General features: G+C 37.7%; 1 long non-coding RNA gene and 1 other non-coding gene across 4 annotated transcripts in view; one reads left to right on the top strand and one right to left on the bottom strand.

Moving 5' to 3' along the window:
* The window catches only part of LOC116216434, a 111,255-nt gene that overhangs the window by 46,005 nt on the left and 52,501 nt on the right, over window positions 1–12,749 (top strand). The gene's annotated exons all lie outside the window — the stretch shown is intronic.
* On the bottom strand, window positions 483–585 carry LOC116216513. Its single transcript, XR_004159406.1, has one exon. It is a non-coding gene; the product is annotated as a U6 spliceosomal RNA (small nuclear RNA).

Below are 12,749 nucleotides of genomic sequence, written 5' to 3'. Positions count from 1 at the left end.
TAATCGAGAACTACGTAAAAGTTGGTTGCTGTTTGAGTTTTATTATTTTGTTGGCTTTTTTGTTGTTGTTGTTTTCTGCATGATGTTCATCTCATTTTATTACCAGAGAGATTCCAGAACTGAATTTCAGTGTTCCTGATGAATTTCCATTCAGAGTTTCTATTTGTAGAGAAGAGAAAGATTTTTAAGACACGTACCCAAAGTCATTCACATACATCAGATTGTTTGGGCTACTTATATGTACTTTATGTCACCTTGAATTTATATTTCAGGGCATAAAGATGGATAGGATAGGATGGATAGGATAGGATAGGATAGGATAGGATAGGATAGGATAGGATAGGATAGGATAGGATAGGAGTTCAGTTGGAAGGGACTTAGGGATCATCTAGTCTGACTGCCTGTCCACAAATTAGAATATATTATTGAGGTCATTATCCAAATGACTTAAACACTGGCAGGCATGGGGCATTAACCACCTGCTAGGAAGCCTGAATTTCATGAATTTGTGTATCATCCTTGCACAGGGGCTGTGCTAATCTCTATATCATTCCAGTTTCAGTGTATATGCTACTGAAGGAGCACATACTGAAATCTATCCTAAAAGCATATTAGGGGTGCATTTTTAATTGTGACTATATAAGTCTGTGCTTGATGCTACTCAGTGAAATGACACAAGATGAGATGAAGTGTTTAGAAGAATTTCAGAAAATGTTCCAGGTTCATTTTTGCTGATAGACATACAACTGCATACATACACATGCACACACAAAAATAATAATAATTTAAAAAAAACTGAATTACAGTCAGGAAGGCTGTCTCTTTCCTCATAATTTCAGAATATAAAAATATTGGTGGGTATCACTAGATGCAGATATGCCTCCTCTGACTTTCATTTTTATGATTTTCATGTCTGTACAAGAATCTAGTTATGTTCTCAAAAATATACACAGATCTCTGAAAATGAAATGAAGGACGGAGTCTGGTTTGGGAAGGTGGGGCTGGATAAAGAACAAAAACAGTATTTAAATCCATCCTTAATTGTAAATTGAAGTGAAATGGCCTACAGCTCTTCCAGCTTCCACTCAGCCCCTCAGTAGGTGGAAATTTATCTGACTTTGGATCAGTTCATATGAAGACTTTCAGAGCTGGCATGCAAGAGCGGTGCAAAATGATTAATGTAAGGGAATGGGTGCAGAAAAGTTGTCGAGGATCTGAGACGCAACAGTGCCAGGCCTGCTTAATGAATAGGAATTAACAGTGAGGATGCCAAAGAGTGGGAGTATAACTATCTGTAAGGACAGAATATCTACATGATATTGCTGTGAGGTCAGTAGAGCTGTCATAGGGAAGATATGCTCAAAGCCAACAAAAAACGGCTACTCCTGAATTCATTATTCCTAATCACAGCCAAAGTTTTTTCTGCCAAGCTATAGCTTTTATTATTATTATTATTATTATTATTATTATTCTTTAACCTTTATAGTGTTCAGAGCTCTTAAATTTTTTGTTGGAAACCTCCAGAGCAAAATCTAGCAATGCCTAAAAGATTTCATGAGCTGTCACGGCAAGATTAGATGGTCAATGGATTTGCACTGCAGATGGACTAGACATTTATGTTCTGAAACTGCTAATGAGGTCTTGTGAATAAAGCAGCTGGATGAAAAAATTGGCTATATCAGAATAGAATGCCTGAGTAAGCTAATTAACTAGTCAGACTGATATTTTATTTTTTAAAGTTGCAGGTAGAGGACTTACTTTAAGTCTAAGGAATGTGCAGAATATAGCTCAAAAGTAGGATTTTTTTGCAGTCTATTTAGCTTACTTCACTACACACAAAACATTTGACAACAGATTAAAGTCTTTTCATATTTATTCACCTTGATAGGTATTGATTCTTATTTTTCACCAACAATTTATTTCTATAGAATGGCTATGATGGATTGAATAAGGCCAGGTGGAAAAAGCTCACCATTAGGTGGGCTGACCAAAATTAATGAAGCCATGGCTGCAGTCGTCATCTGAGGCCCTGGATCCCCTGTTTGAAGTGCATAGGCACTGGTTATAAAGCCTATGGTGTTGTGTTGCTTTTTTTATTCCTGTTCTCTAAAAATAGTGTGTGGATACCTGTGGGTGTATTCTGTAAATATTCACATTACATTAAAAATCTTTGTTTTGAAATTCTGGATTTCAAAATCCAGAGGGCAACTCAGTTACATAAGTGGTGGTGATACTTAAAAATGTATACAAATGCAAGGAATAAACACATAATTGCAAATATGAGCACACATTTTTACTTCGTTCCTGAAGAAGAGGCAAAAATAGAAATGAAAAAGAAACAGGAGTTCAGCAGCAGTAAAAGTGTTGGGATTAACTGAAAAAGGGTAAGTCATTTTACAAATAAGCTTCACATTTTTAGATGCACTAAGCTGGAAAGTAATTGAAATCTATGGAGTATAGATAAATGTGAAATTTTTATAGCTGACGTACTGACCCTATAGAATGGAAATCTTGCCATAGCTTAATTGAGGTTGACATTTTACACTGTGCTTCATCACTAACAATTCAAGGATCTGATCCACAAGTGATTGCATCAGTTGGAGTCTTTCCATTGCTGTCACTGATCTCTGGATCAGACTTATGCTGCAGATGCATCCCCTTCTGTCTGAAGGATAATTTAATACGCAGTTGTCAGAACAATCAGAAAAGCCTTCGGCAAGGTTGGAAAAGAGCATCTACAGCTGGACAGAGACCTTGAGATGTGAGTGGTATAATGATTTTTAAAACCATTGTGATGTTTCTCAGACTTAAAATTTGAATAAATGTATTTCTTTATTGCTAACTTGTAGCAGCGAACTTGTCTTAGAAAAAGTAAAACTTTGTCCTGTGCACTGAGCCAGCTCAAGATCTTTTGTTTAAGTTGTATCCTACAATAAATCCCGCTAGGGTAAATGTGAACTATTACTATTTTCCTTCATATATAAATTACATGTTTTCTCTGAGCAAGCACAGATTTGTAAGAGTTACTGAGCTCATCTGTTTACTTACACATCTTAAATACGAAGTATAGAATAATCACTTGACATCCAAGAGGTTTTTCACATGTGAACAGTTAAGGAGGGCCTAAAAACTGGGTACAGGGTAAGGACACCCATTAACTTTCAGGACAGAGAGAAGATACTCAGTTTTGACTGAATAAAAATTATTAGTAGAAAATCTCAAAATGTGTTTATTCATTCTGGGAAAAAGAAAAATGAACACTTTTCTCTGAAACTCATTGTTGGATGCTGCAATTTAATTCTTTTTTAGGACAAGAAAACAAATGCTTCTACTAGACAAGAAAAAGTAAGATAGCAGCTATTACTGCGTACCTAGTCATTGTCACTCTTCCACTACACAGTGGACACCTACATTCTTCTGCTGTGGCTTCGAATAGATAAAGGACATCAAAATAAGCTGCTTAGTTTTATACAACAAAGTGACTTTTAAATTCATTAACTCTTGTTCTTTCCAACGGAGCTTTTAATGCATTCACCTTACAGTATTTAGCTATAAAATATATTCTTGCCACTGTCCTCTAAATAGATTAGCTCACAAAGATAATATCCAAAAAAGTCATTTTAGTTGCTGTTGGGAAAAAAATAATTTAGTTTAATTTATTGTGTCTCCAAATTCTTCCCATCTCTCTGTAATTGTATAGCATTATCACTATTCACTGTTCTGTCTATTCTCGCATAGAGAATTGAAACATCATTTGAGTTTCCTCTGAGGATGGATTAACAAGATCTGCTGTGACATGACTTGATTAATTAATGAGTCTAGAGTATTCTTCGGTCCTTATGTGCTGTTCTTGAACTTCTTAGATGGGAAAATTCTAACCTTCAATATTTTAGAAGCCAACTGGGTAAAGCAAAATTCTTGTATGACCTTCACTATAATAAAACTGAAAATCCATTATAGAGTCTACCTGAGTAGTTGTACATATTCAAGGTGATTTCATTCTTTCTTTTTTCATATTAAAAGAATTAAAGTGCACATGGTTGAAGTACAGAGTACATAAAAGTACTTCACAGACTTTTTAAAATACGTAGATAGCTCTGAAATTATTGCCTCCTATTTATTTCCATGGAAACGGCAACAGGTGCAAAGAGCATAATAAGAGTCTTTAATAAAGCAAATTCTCAGCTACAAAATGGTATTTTTCAGAATAGTCAACACTGTTAGCTTTGCATTTTCATCAGCAATGAACAACAGCCAACATGCCCCGCTCATAAACATCTATCCCCACTGCTGAAATGCACCACCCACCACCTTACTGTGTTCACATCCACTCTTTGGTCTCCATAAATGTTAGCAATGTGTTAATGAATGTCAGTGGGTGCCATTTTTTCTACATGGAGGAACTCAGTGACACACTTTTGCTTAATAAGCACTTCCATGTTAGATGCTGTTCTGTCAGACTGCTCTTCTGCTGACCTTTGTCACACAGAAACAAAATGTGATGAAATATTGGTGGGAAGATTCAACCTCTACTGCCATACCACTAACATCTGCCTCTGATGTCATGGGCCAACATAGTAAAATAGCAGGTATTACTTTCAGAGCAGCCCTTGTATGACTTGAAACCTCTCTGCTTTTGTTTCAGTGGTTTTCAAAAACTGGAAATTTCTGTGAGTTCTGCATTACAGAAAGTCATCTCACCCTGCACACACACACCTAATGAAATGAAGAAGGTTCAAAGGAAAAATACAAGATTACAGCTTGCACATCCCATCCATTGACTCTGTTTTAAAAACTTTGTGACCAGGTGTGGAGAGCCACCTTTGTAATATACATGTGAGATATTCATTTAAATGCAATGAAAAACCCATGAAATTGCTTCCATTTTACAGATGGCATGCTAATAACACATTCAGATTCAAGCAGAAAAATAGTTCCTCTAAAAAAATCTAATCGATTTGGAAGTCCTAAGCTTGGCTCCTACTAATAGAAGTCTTTTAATTATTCTTTTTTTTTCACACTGTATTGTGATCACTGTGAAACTAAATTGCTTAGAACTATGGGAACTATATCAAAAAATCAAAATCACTGGTGCTGTGTGGATCTGTCATCACTGTTATTTTCCATAGCAGTTGATAATCCTAGCTAGATAGAAGGGATTTTAACTGGAAAGGAAACTGAAGAAATTTCACAGCAAGGAATATCTGACTTCAAGCAAATGGAAGCAGGGTAGTTAATCATTCACAGACTACAGATCAAAACCTACTGTGTAAGACTTTCTGGAGGCTGTATTGTAGGTAAGCAGTTTTCTCACTTTTTACAGCTATAACAGACAACATGTAAAATAAATGATAGTGTGAGCACTTTAAGCACTGACCTGTTTGGTGAAGAAGAGGCAGAAAGACCATCATTATTTTCACTACTAGCTATATTTTGAGCACAACTTGTTTGAATAAATCCATTCTGTCAGAGCTCCCCAGATTCTGGAAACCACAAACTCGAAACCACAGGCAACAGAACCACCTTGTTTGCAATGCTTGAGAGGGCAGAGCTAATAAAAAGGGATAAGAGTGCTCTTGAACTATCAAACACCTGCAAAATTATACCACTTATGCTACATCTATGCTGTTGTATTAGTTTATGCATGAACTTAAACTCTCTGTCCATACAGCTTCTGAACTGAATTTGAAATTGTCCAAATAGGCTCTAGCAAGGAGAGAGGTTGTGAACATATGCTTAGAAATTTTTTTTTTGCAAAATCTGACGTATCATCGGGCACTGACAGAGGTAGTAAAGATGTAGGCTTAGAGACCTGATAATGTTATAAATCAGATTGTTTGTGAAGCATTGTTGGCTTTGTCTTTGAATCAGCTCAGTGGAGTCTCTCAGAATCTATAGTTTGCATGTTGGTGCTGAGGATGGCAGATAATTTTCTACTTTTTCTTCTTTCCCCAGCCAAATGAAAATAAATCCTTTTTGAACTTAAGCTCATGGACCTTACTATTTTGTACACCTCCCAGTAACTTTTTTCTCAGCATGTGAGTGTAAATGTTATAAATATCTTGTGCAGTGAAAAACAAACGGAGTTGGAAATTAGATTTGTTATCTAATCAAACAGGGATCAAAATAATTGTTGATATTGCATATGAAAAAAGGCAATAACTATGAAATGTACATTTTCTCCTCAGAGATCTTTTTAAAAAAAATAAGATTGACATTGTGGATGTCAGCTGTTTTTGCCTTCACAGATGCCAGACAGCATTAGTAATAAGAACCAGATGTAAGTTCTTTGGCTAATTGCATTAGACCTCTTCCATCCTACATGCAGACATGAAGATTCTTTTAATGAAATTAGACCTGAATATATCCAACAATCCAAAGTCAGTATTATAGCTAGGAAATAATTTATTGTAGGTGACAGAGAACAGCTATAAAATACAAGTTATGTCTAGTGAGATGGAAAAATGAATTATTAGCCACTAACAGCCACCAGTACTACTGATCTCAGAAGAATAATGACAATGGCAGACATAGCATCAGTGGGTAAGGGAGGATTGCATGGACCCTTTATAACATCATGGAAAATCTGAAGCTGTTTTTGCCCATCTTAACTTTGAGTTATGAGAATCACATACTGCTACTACTGGTCTGGACATTTCTACACATGTAAATAGTTCCATATCAGGAAAACAAGTAGTTCCTCAGAAAATGGTGTTTCATGCAGGCAAGACAAATATTGAGTTATTCAGTATTTATGTTAACTTTCACTTCACCAACTTCTAAGCATTTCCATGCAATTTTCCTTATTTGATGTTTAACTTAAATAAATTCCATAGAATCATAGAATGGCTTGGGTTGGGTAGGAAGGGACCATAAAAATAATCTAATTCCTATCCCTTGCCATGGGCAGGGACACTTCACTGGAACAAGTTGCCCAAAGCCTCACCAAGCCTGGCACTGAATACTTCCAAGGATGGAGCATCAACAAGTGCTCTGGGAAACCTAGCCCAGTGTTTCACTGCTCCTGTAGTAAATAATTACTTTCAAGTATCTAGCCTAAGTCTACTCTCTTTTAGTTTAAAGCCATTACCCCTTGTCCTATCACTACAGTTCCTGATAAAGTGTCCCTCTCCAGCTTTCCTGGAACTTCCCTGTCCCTGGCGCAGGACTTTGGAACTTGTTGAACTTCATGAAATTAATAGGCCCACCTCTCAAGTCTGCAAAGATCCCTCCGGATGACATTTCCTTCTTCCTGGGTGCTGACTACACCACACAGCATGGTGTTGTCTGCTCTTGATGGGTAGTGATTTAGCAACTTCGTTCCATCAGATGCATCTTATCAGGTTCCTGGATGATCTCAAACCTGATTTTCTCCTACAGTGAACAGTTCTTCATTCTTTCAGTTTGCCTTCCACAACTTGCTAGGGCTCTTGCTGGTGAAATCTGAGTCAAAAAAGTTATTACCTCAACCTTCTCTATATTCCAAGGAACCAGGTCTCCTGTTTCCTTCCTGTGAGGGTCCACATTTACATACACAGAAGAAAAGCTACAGTTGCTCATGACTGTGGAAAGTGTAGCGCTGAGTGGTTTTTGTTCTCCTCAAGAGATGAACAGTAAAATGTAATTGCACCAAGCTGTCCACCTAAAATGTCTCTTCCACAAATACATGTCAGCAGAATAAAACATCTGCTACTCCCTCAGCCATCACCATTTGCAGTATGGTGATTTAGTTTTAATGGCTGAGGAAGGTAGGCTTGCGTTGCAATCGCCATCATTGTAACTTCAGCTGCTGAGACACTCACTTCTGCTGAGTCTGTTTTGGGGCTGGTAAACTTCAGTTTGGCAGAATAAGGAGCACAGTTGCTGGGAAGGGAAGCAGAAGCTGTAATATGTGACTCAGTGACTACAATTCAGCAAACCTTGTGTTTTGCCTATAATTAGAGAATATTTCTGTACCAAGGGGAAAGAAAGAAACTAGGAGCTCAGAACCCTTACTCAGCATCCCTGATGTAAGGAACACAGTGTTCTGCATTCACTGTATGCCTTGTGCCTTCAGTATACAAGTTACAAGTTGAAATGCTCTGGACTAGTGTCCTTCAGAATGTAGTCTACTTCTACTGCATTGTTGGTCCATATTTTGAGTGAGAATGTAGAAATTCTGCACCAATCCCTTCTAAAGTGTATTATTGAGAAGTGAAGAAGAAGCATGAGGAATGTTTTCTGTAATGCCTTATTGTTCCAGATGGAAACATCTACACTATAGACCTCACTCATAAGAGAGAAGCAGGAATGTGTTTATTGATATAATATAGACATAATGTAGTGATTTAGCATGAACTTAACAAGATTCAAGACAACTGGATACACTTGATTATTTACTGCAGGGTAGAGGGTAGAGTTACACCCACATAAAGAAGACTCCTGTTTAGCCATGAGATTCAGAGTGGATCCTCTTGCTTCTAAACATGAACCACAGAGGTAAGGAGCCTTGATGCAGCTGAATCCTCTGCTAGTCCCAGACCCTTTCAACAGTTTATGTCTAAGGGATGTGCACAATTAGTCCAAGATATAATCTTAGCTAACAAAGCTTAAAATAAACTATTAATCACTTACCAAGGATCTGTATTGGCAAGGCATCTTGATGTCAAGCAGTAAGGGATCTCTGAACAGGCATAACCTTGAGAGGTGTCCTTATTCAGTGGGAGATTCTGTCATGCAGCTCACTGCCATGAAGTGGAACTCAAGGGGCTCTTGGGCTATACACTATTTATGGGGTAAGATGATTTACTCATTGTCATACTTTGTTTTTAGGTGCATGTTCAATTGGTCCTCAGCTATTGAACTGGATGTGTGCTATCAGTTCTTTCAGCTCCCCAGTATGAAACAGATTTGTGACTGTTAATCACAAATTGTTGTGATCAACAACACTGCATCTAGTTGAAAGCCTATAGCTGGTGATGTCCCCCAGGGACTTATACTGGGCCCAGTCTTGTTTGATTTACTCATCAGTGCTGCCTGTCAAACAAGCTGGAGTGTTGAGCAAAGAAGAATATCATGAAGTTTAACAAGGGCATATGCAGTGTCCAGCATTTGGACAGGAATAAACCCACCACCTGTACAAGCTGGGGCTGAGCTATTGGGAAGGTGTACAGAGAAGGACCTTTGAGTCCTGGTAGACAGGAGCATGTCCTGGCCAAGAAGGCCAATGGTACTTGTCAACAGAATGAGAGGCAATGGGCTCAAAATGAAGTACAGGATATTCCACCTGCACATGAGAAAAAAACTTATTTACTGGGAGAGTGACTGAACGCTGAAACAGGTTGCCCAGAGAGGTGGTGTAGTTTCTCTCTGGAGATATTCAAAACCCATTTTGATGTGGTCCTGGTCAATATCCCAAGTGGTCCCTTCCAATCTCAACCATTCTGTGATTCTGTGAAGCTTCTCTTCATTCCCACTCCATTTCTCCTTTCTCTCTTTCTCTGGGAACACAGCTCAGTTCCCTGACTACCAACACCTCTGATGGAGATGCAGATCCCCCAGCTCAGTGCACTTCCTTCCTCCTGTGCATGCTGCCAAGGCAGCACCCACGATGCCCATGCATGCCTGGAGGTTTGGGTACCCATATATGGCATTCTGCATTTGCTGCCTGAGCTAGGTGGACTGCTCCAAGTGCCTCACAAGATTGCAGTGCTTGTGGAGTATCTGTTGGTAGTATCCAACAGGGGTCGACTGCTGCTGCTTCTGTTTCAGGATCTTTTCTGCATGCTACAATTTTTGAGTTGCCTGTAGATAACTTTTCAAACTGATTCCATCTGTGTTTCAGGTTTCTTTGTAATTCTGCATTACTGTCTAGTCTTGCTGATGGCTGTATTCTTTTCACATAGTCAGATTTAGGTGAATGCATGCTCAGATGGCTTTTTTTTCTATTCACCTATACTATTTACACTCCTATTGTAACAAATGTATTTATTCAGGTAATTTGCCAGGGGTGGATCAGGTCAGCACTTCTGCATGTATGTCTGAATTTAAGACTTACAGAACCTCACTACGTTTCAGTGGATTAAAACCCAACTCTAAATATGGAAGTTAATTTATTTATTTTGATTTATTTTTTTTCTAAAAGTGGAGCAACACTAAGACAAGCATCCTTAATATCTAGTTAGGATATTTGAAGTTACTTTCAGAAGCAAAGTTATTAGGAAGGATCAAAATAATTCAGGGTTTGCAAGACATTAAGGAACCAAATAGAATATCACATTTTTAAATAAAGAGACAAAACATGAGCAAGATTATTTTAAACTCTTAATACATCTTAAATGGTTATATATATGTCTGACCACATGGTTCATTCATACTGTAGGAGGATAACCCTAAACAGAGCCTGAGGTGAATCACAGTGCTTTTTGTTGAAGCTAAATATGAGATGCATAGCCCATATCAGTACTAGTCCCTGCTGAAGGAGATTTGATTTATTTAGCTTTCAGATCTTTCTCTTTTCAGTCTCAGAACATGTGTCACAATCACCAGGTAATTAGGCCAGTCTTATCAAAAAAAGAGGAGGATAGAGAAAAACTAAAAATGACAATGAAGCATGTAAAGACATTTGTGCAGCTACCATTACCAAATCAGTAAGAAAAGAAGAAAAAGGAAGAGCAATAATCAGTCTTTTTATCATTTGTCAGTACCTAGAGAATCATCAGGTGCAGTCTGCTCGTTATGATTGAAAGCGTGAATGCTAAGGAGTAAACTTTTCTCATACTCTTAGATATTGGAAGGTCATATTGTCCTGTAGGTTATGCAGGACTAAAATGCTTTGTATCTGTAGTTTAATCATGGAATTTGATCTTAGAGTGATAAATGATCTCAGTGTATCAATATGAATGATAAATCTATGGCTAAAATGCAGTACAACCGCAAAATCTATAATCTTTAGGAAAAAAAAAAAAAATCTGGAAAGAATAGTGCCTTTCTGGCTGCATCATTTAGTACTGTGATAAATCTCCTCTTTTCTTCCTCCAAGAGCTCCTTGCACAGTCTCTCATCTTCAGAGCAGGATTGGTAAGGAAGAACTATGCTTTACTGTTTTCCTGTCTTGAATAGTTTACAGTATGGGGACATTACAGCCTAAGATGAATGACCTTTTCTTGGCTCTCCTTGTAGGCATTTGATTTGACCTTTTGGGGAGTTAAGTTTCAGTGGATATGCACAGCTGGAAGATCTGAAGCCCTCTTCTAACAGAATTTCCCAGAGGAAAAAGGGCTTGTGCTTTTTTGGACCTAAACTATACAAGTCATATGCTCACTTCAGTAAAGTACCAACTTCATGTGTGATTAAATAGTCATTATCTAATCAAGTATTTCACTTGTCAGGCTAGATGTGTCTCTGGGCAGCTTTGTCTAATGATTGGTGACCTGGCTCATAGCAGGGCGATTGAAACTAGATGATCTTTGAGGTCCTTTTTAACCCAGGCAATTCTATGATTCTATGATTCATTGTTTTATTAATGTAAATTAAAAGCCATTTTTTCCTAAGAAAATTTTCCTGAGTAGCTATGAATCAGACATAAAGTGCGTATTTTCTAAGGTACTGGATAGCCTTTGATCCAGATGAGAATGTTCGGCGGCTATGAAAATTAGGCTAGAAGTTGCAGACTTTGAAGATTATTTAGGTACTTCATTGTTTAATGGTGATGTCAGTACATAGATAGTTTGCAGCACAAGGGTCAATATTGTTAAATTTTAACATTCAAAGATGATATTTTATTATTCTCATATTATAAGCAAAAACAGGTCTAAAATGGATAAATTCATACACAAATATAAGCATTATTTTGACTGAGATTACAAGTCTATTAGTATGAAGAATTTGCCGTTGACCCGTTTCTTTCTGTTATCCTCATTTGAAAAACAGAGGTAAAGTAATATTGAATATTAAATAAAGTCTTATTAAATGAAGTCCTAAAGTCCAGAAAATGTTCTAGAACTCCTCAAGACACTTTTGAATTGGCTGAGATTGTTGTTGCTTTGTATTTTTAAAGAAATTATTCTCGTCAAAAAGACACACTGAGCAACTATTTTCCTTCTTTATGAAAATGTTATAAGGCTGATGGGGACTCCCTATTTGTAAGATGAAAGCAAGGTTTCACAAGCTCCCAGTCTGAGGATTGTAGTATCATGTAACTAAACTCAGTTACCTCCTGCAGTTGTATGCAGAATGTTTGCATGATTTATCTAAAAAAGAAAGAAGAACATCTGTAGGTATCAGTTCAGGATGCTGTTTTCATTATTTCTCAGAGGAACAGGAGCACCTGCCCACAGCTGTGTGGCTATAATTCCTCTGTAGCAGTAGGAGTTAAGGCTATCACCTCCTGCAGGCCTGCATCTGAGCCATTTTTTCCAGTTCTTTGAGCAAACTGATGCCAAGAGATACTTAACCAGTACAAGTGTCTCTGTGAAGAGTAGCACTGCCTTTTTCAGTCAGGATCTGAGGTGCAAAGACATAGTGAAATCCAAGCTAGAACACATTGCAATGAGATGGGGTTCTGTTGTTGTCTTCCCGGGCTCCATCATCCTCACTGTATCAAGATTTATATAAACTACCATTGCCTTAAAGATTTTGTGTAATTGGCATTGGCATTGGTTTAACTAAGGCAAGTGTAGAGTCTTGCATCTAGGGAGGAATAATTGCATGCACCGGTACAGGCTGAGGGATGACCTGCTGGAGAGGAGCTCTGCAGAGAGGGACCTGGG

The sequence above is a fragment of the Meleagris gallopavo genome, chromosome 3 (assembly GCF_000146605.3).
Source record: "Meleagris gallopavo isolate NT-WF06-2002-E0010 breed Aviagen turkey brand Nicholas breeding stock chromosome 3, Turkey_5.1, whole genome shotgun sequence".
Classification (NCBI taxonomy): domain Eukaryota; kingdom Metazoa; phylum Chordata; class Aves; order Galliformes; family Phasianidae; genus Meleagris; species Meleagris gallopavo.
The sequence above is the reverse complement of the archived record's forward strand: the minus strand, read 5'-3'. Positions and strand labels throughout refer to the sequence as shown.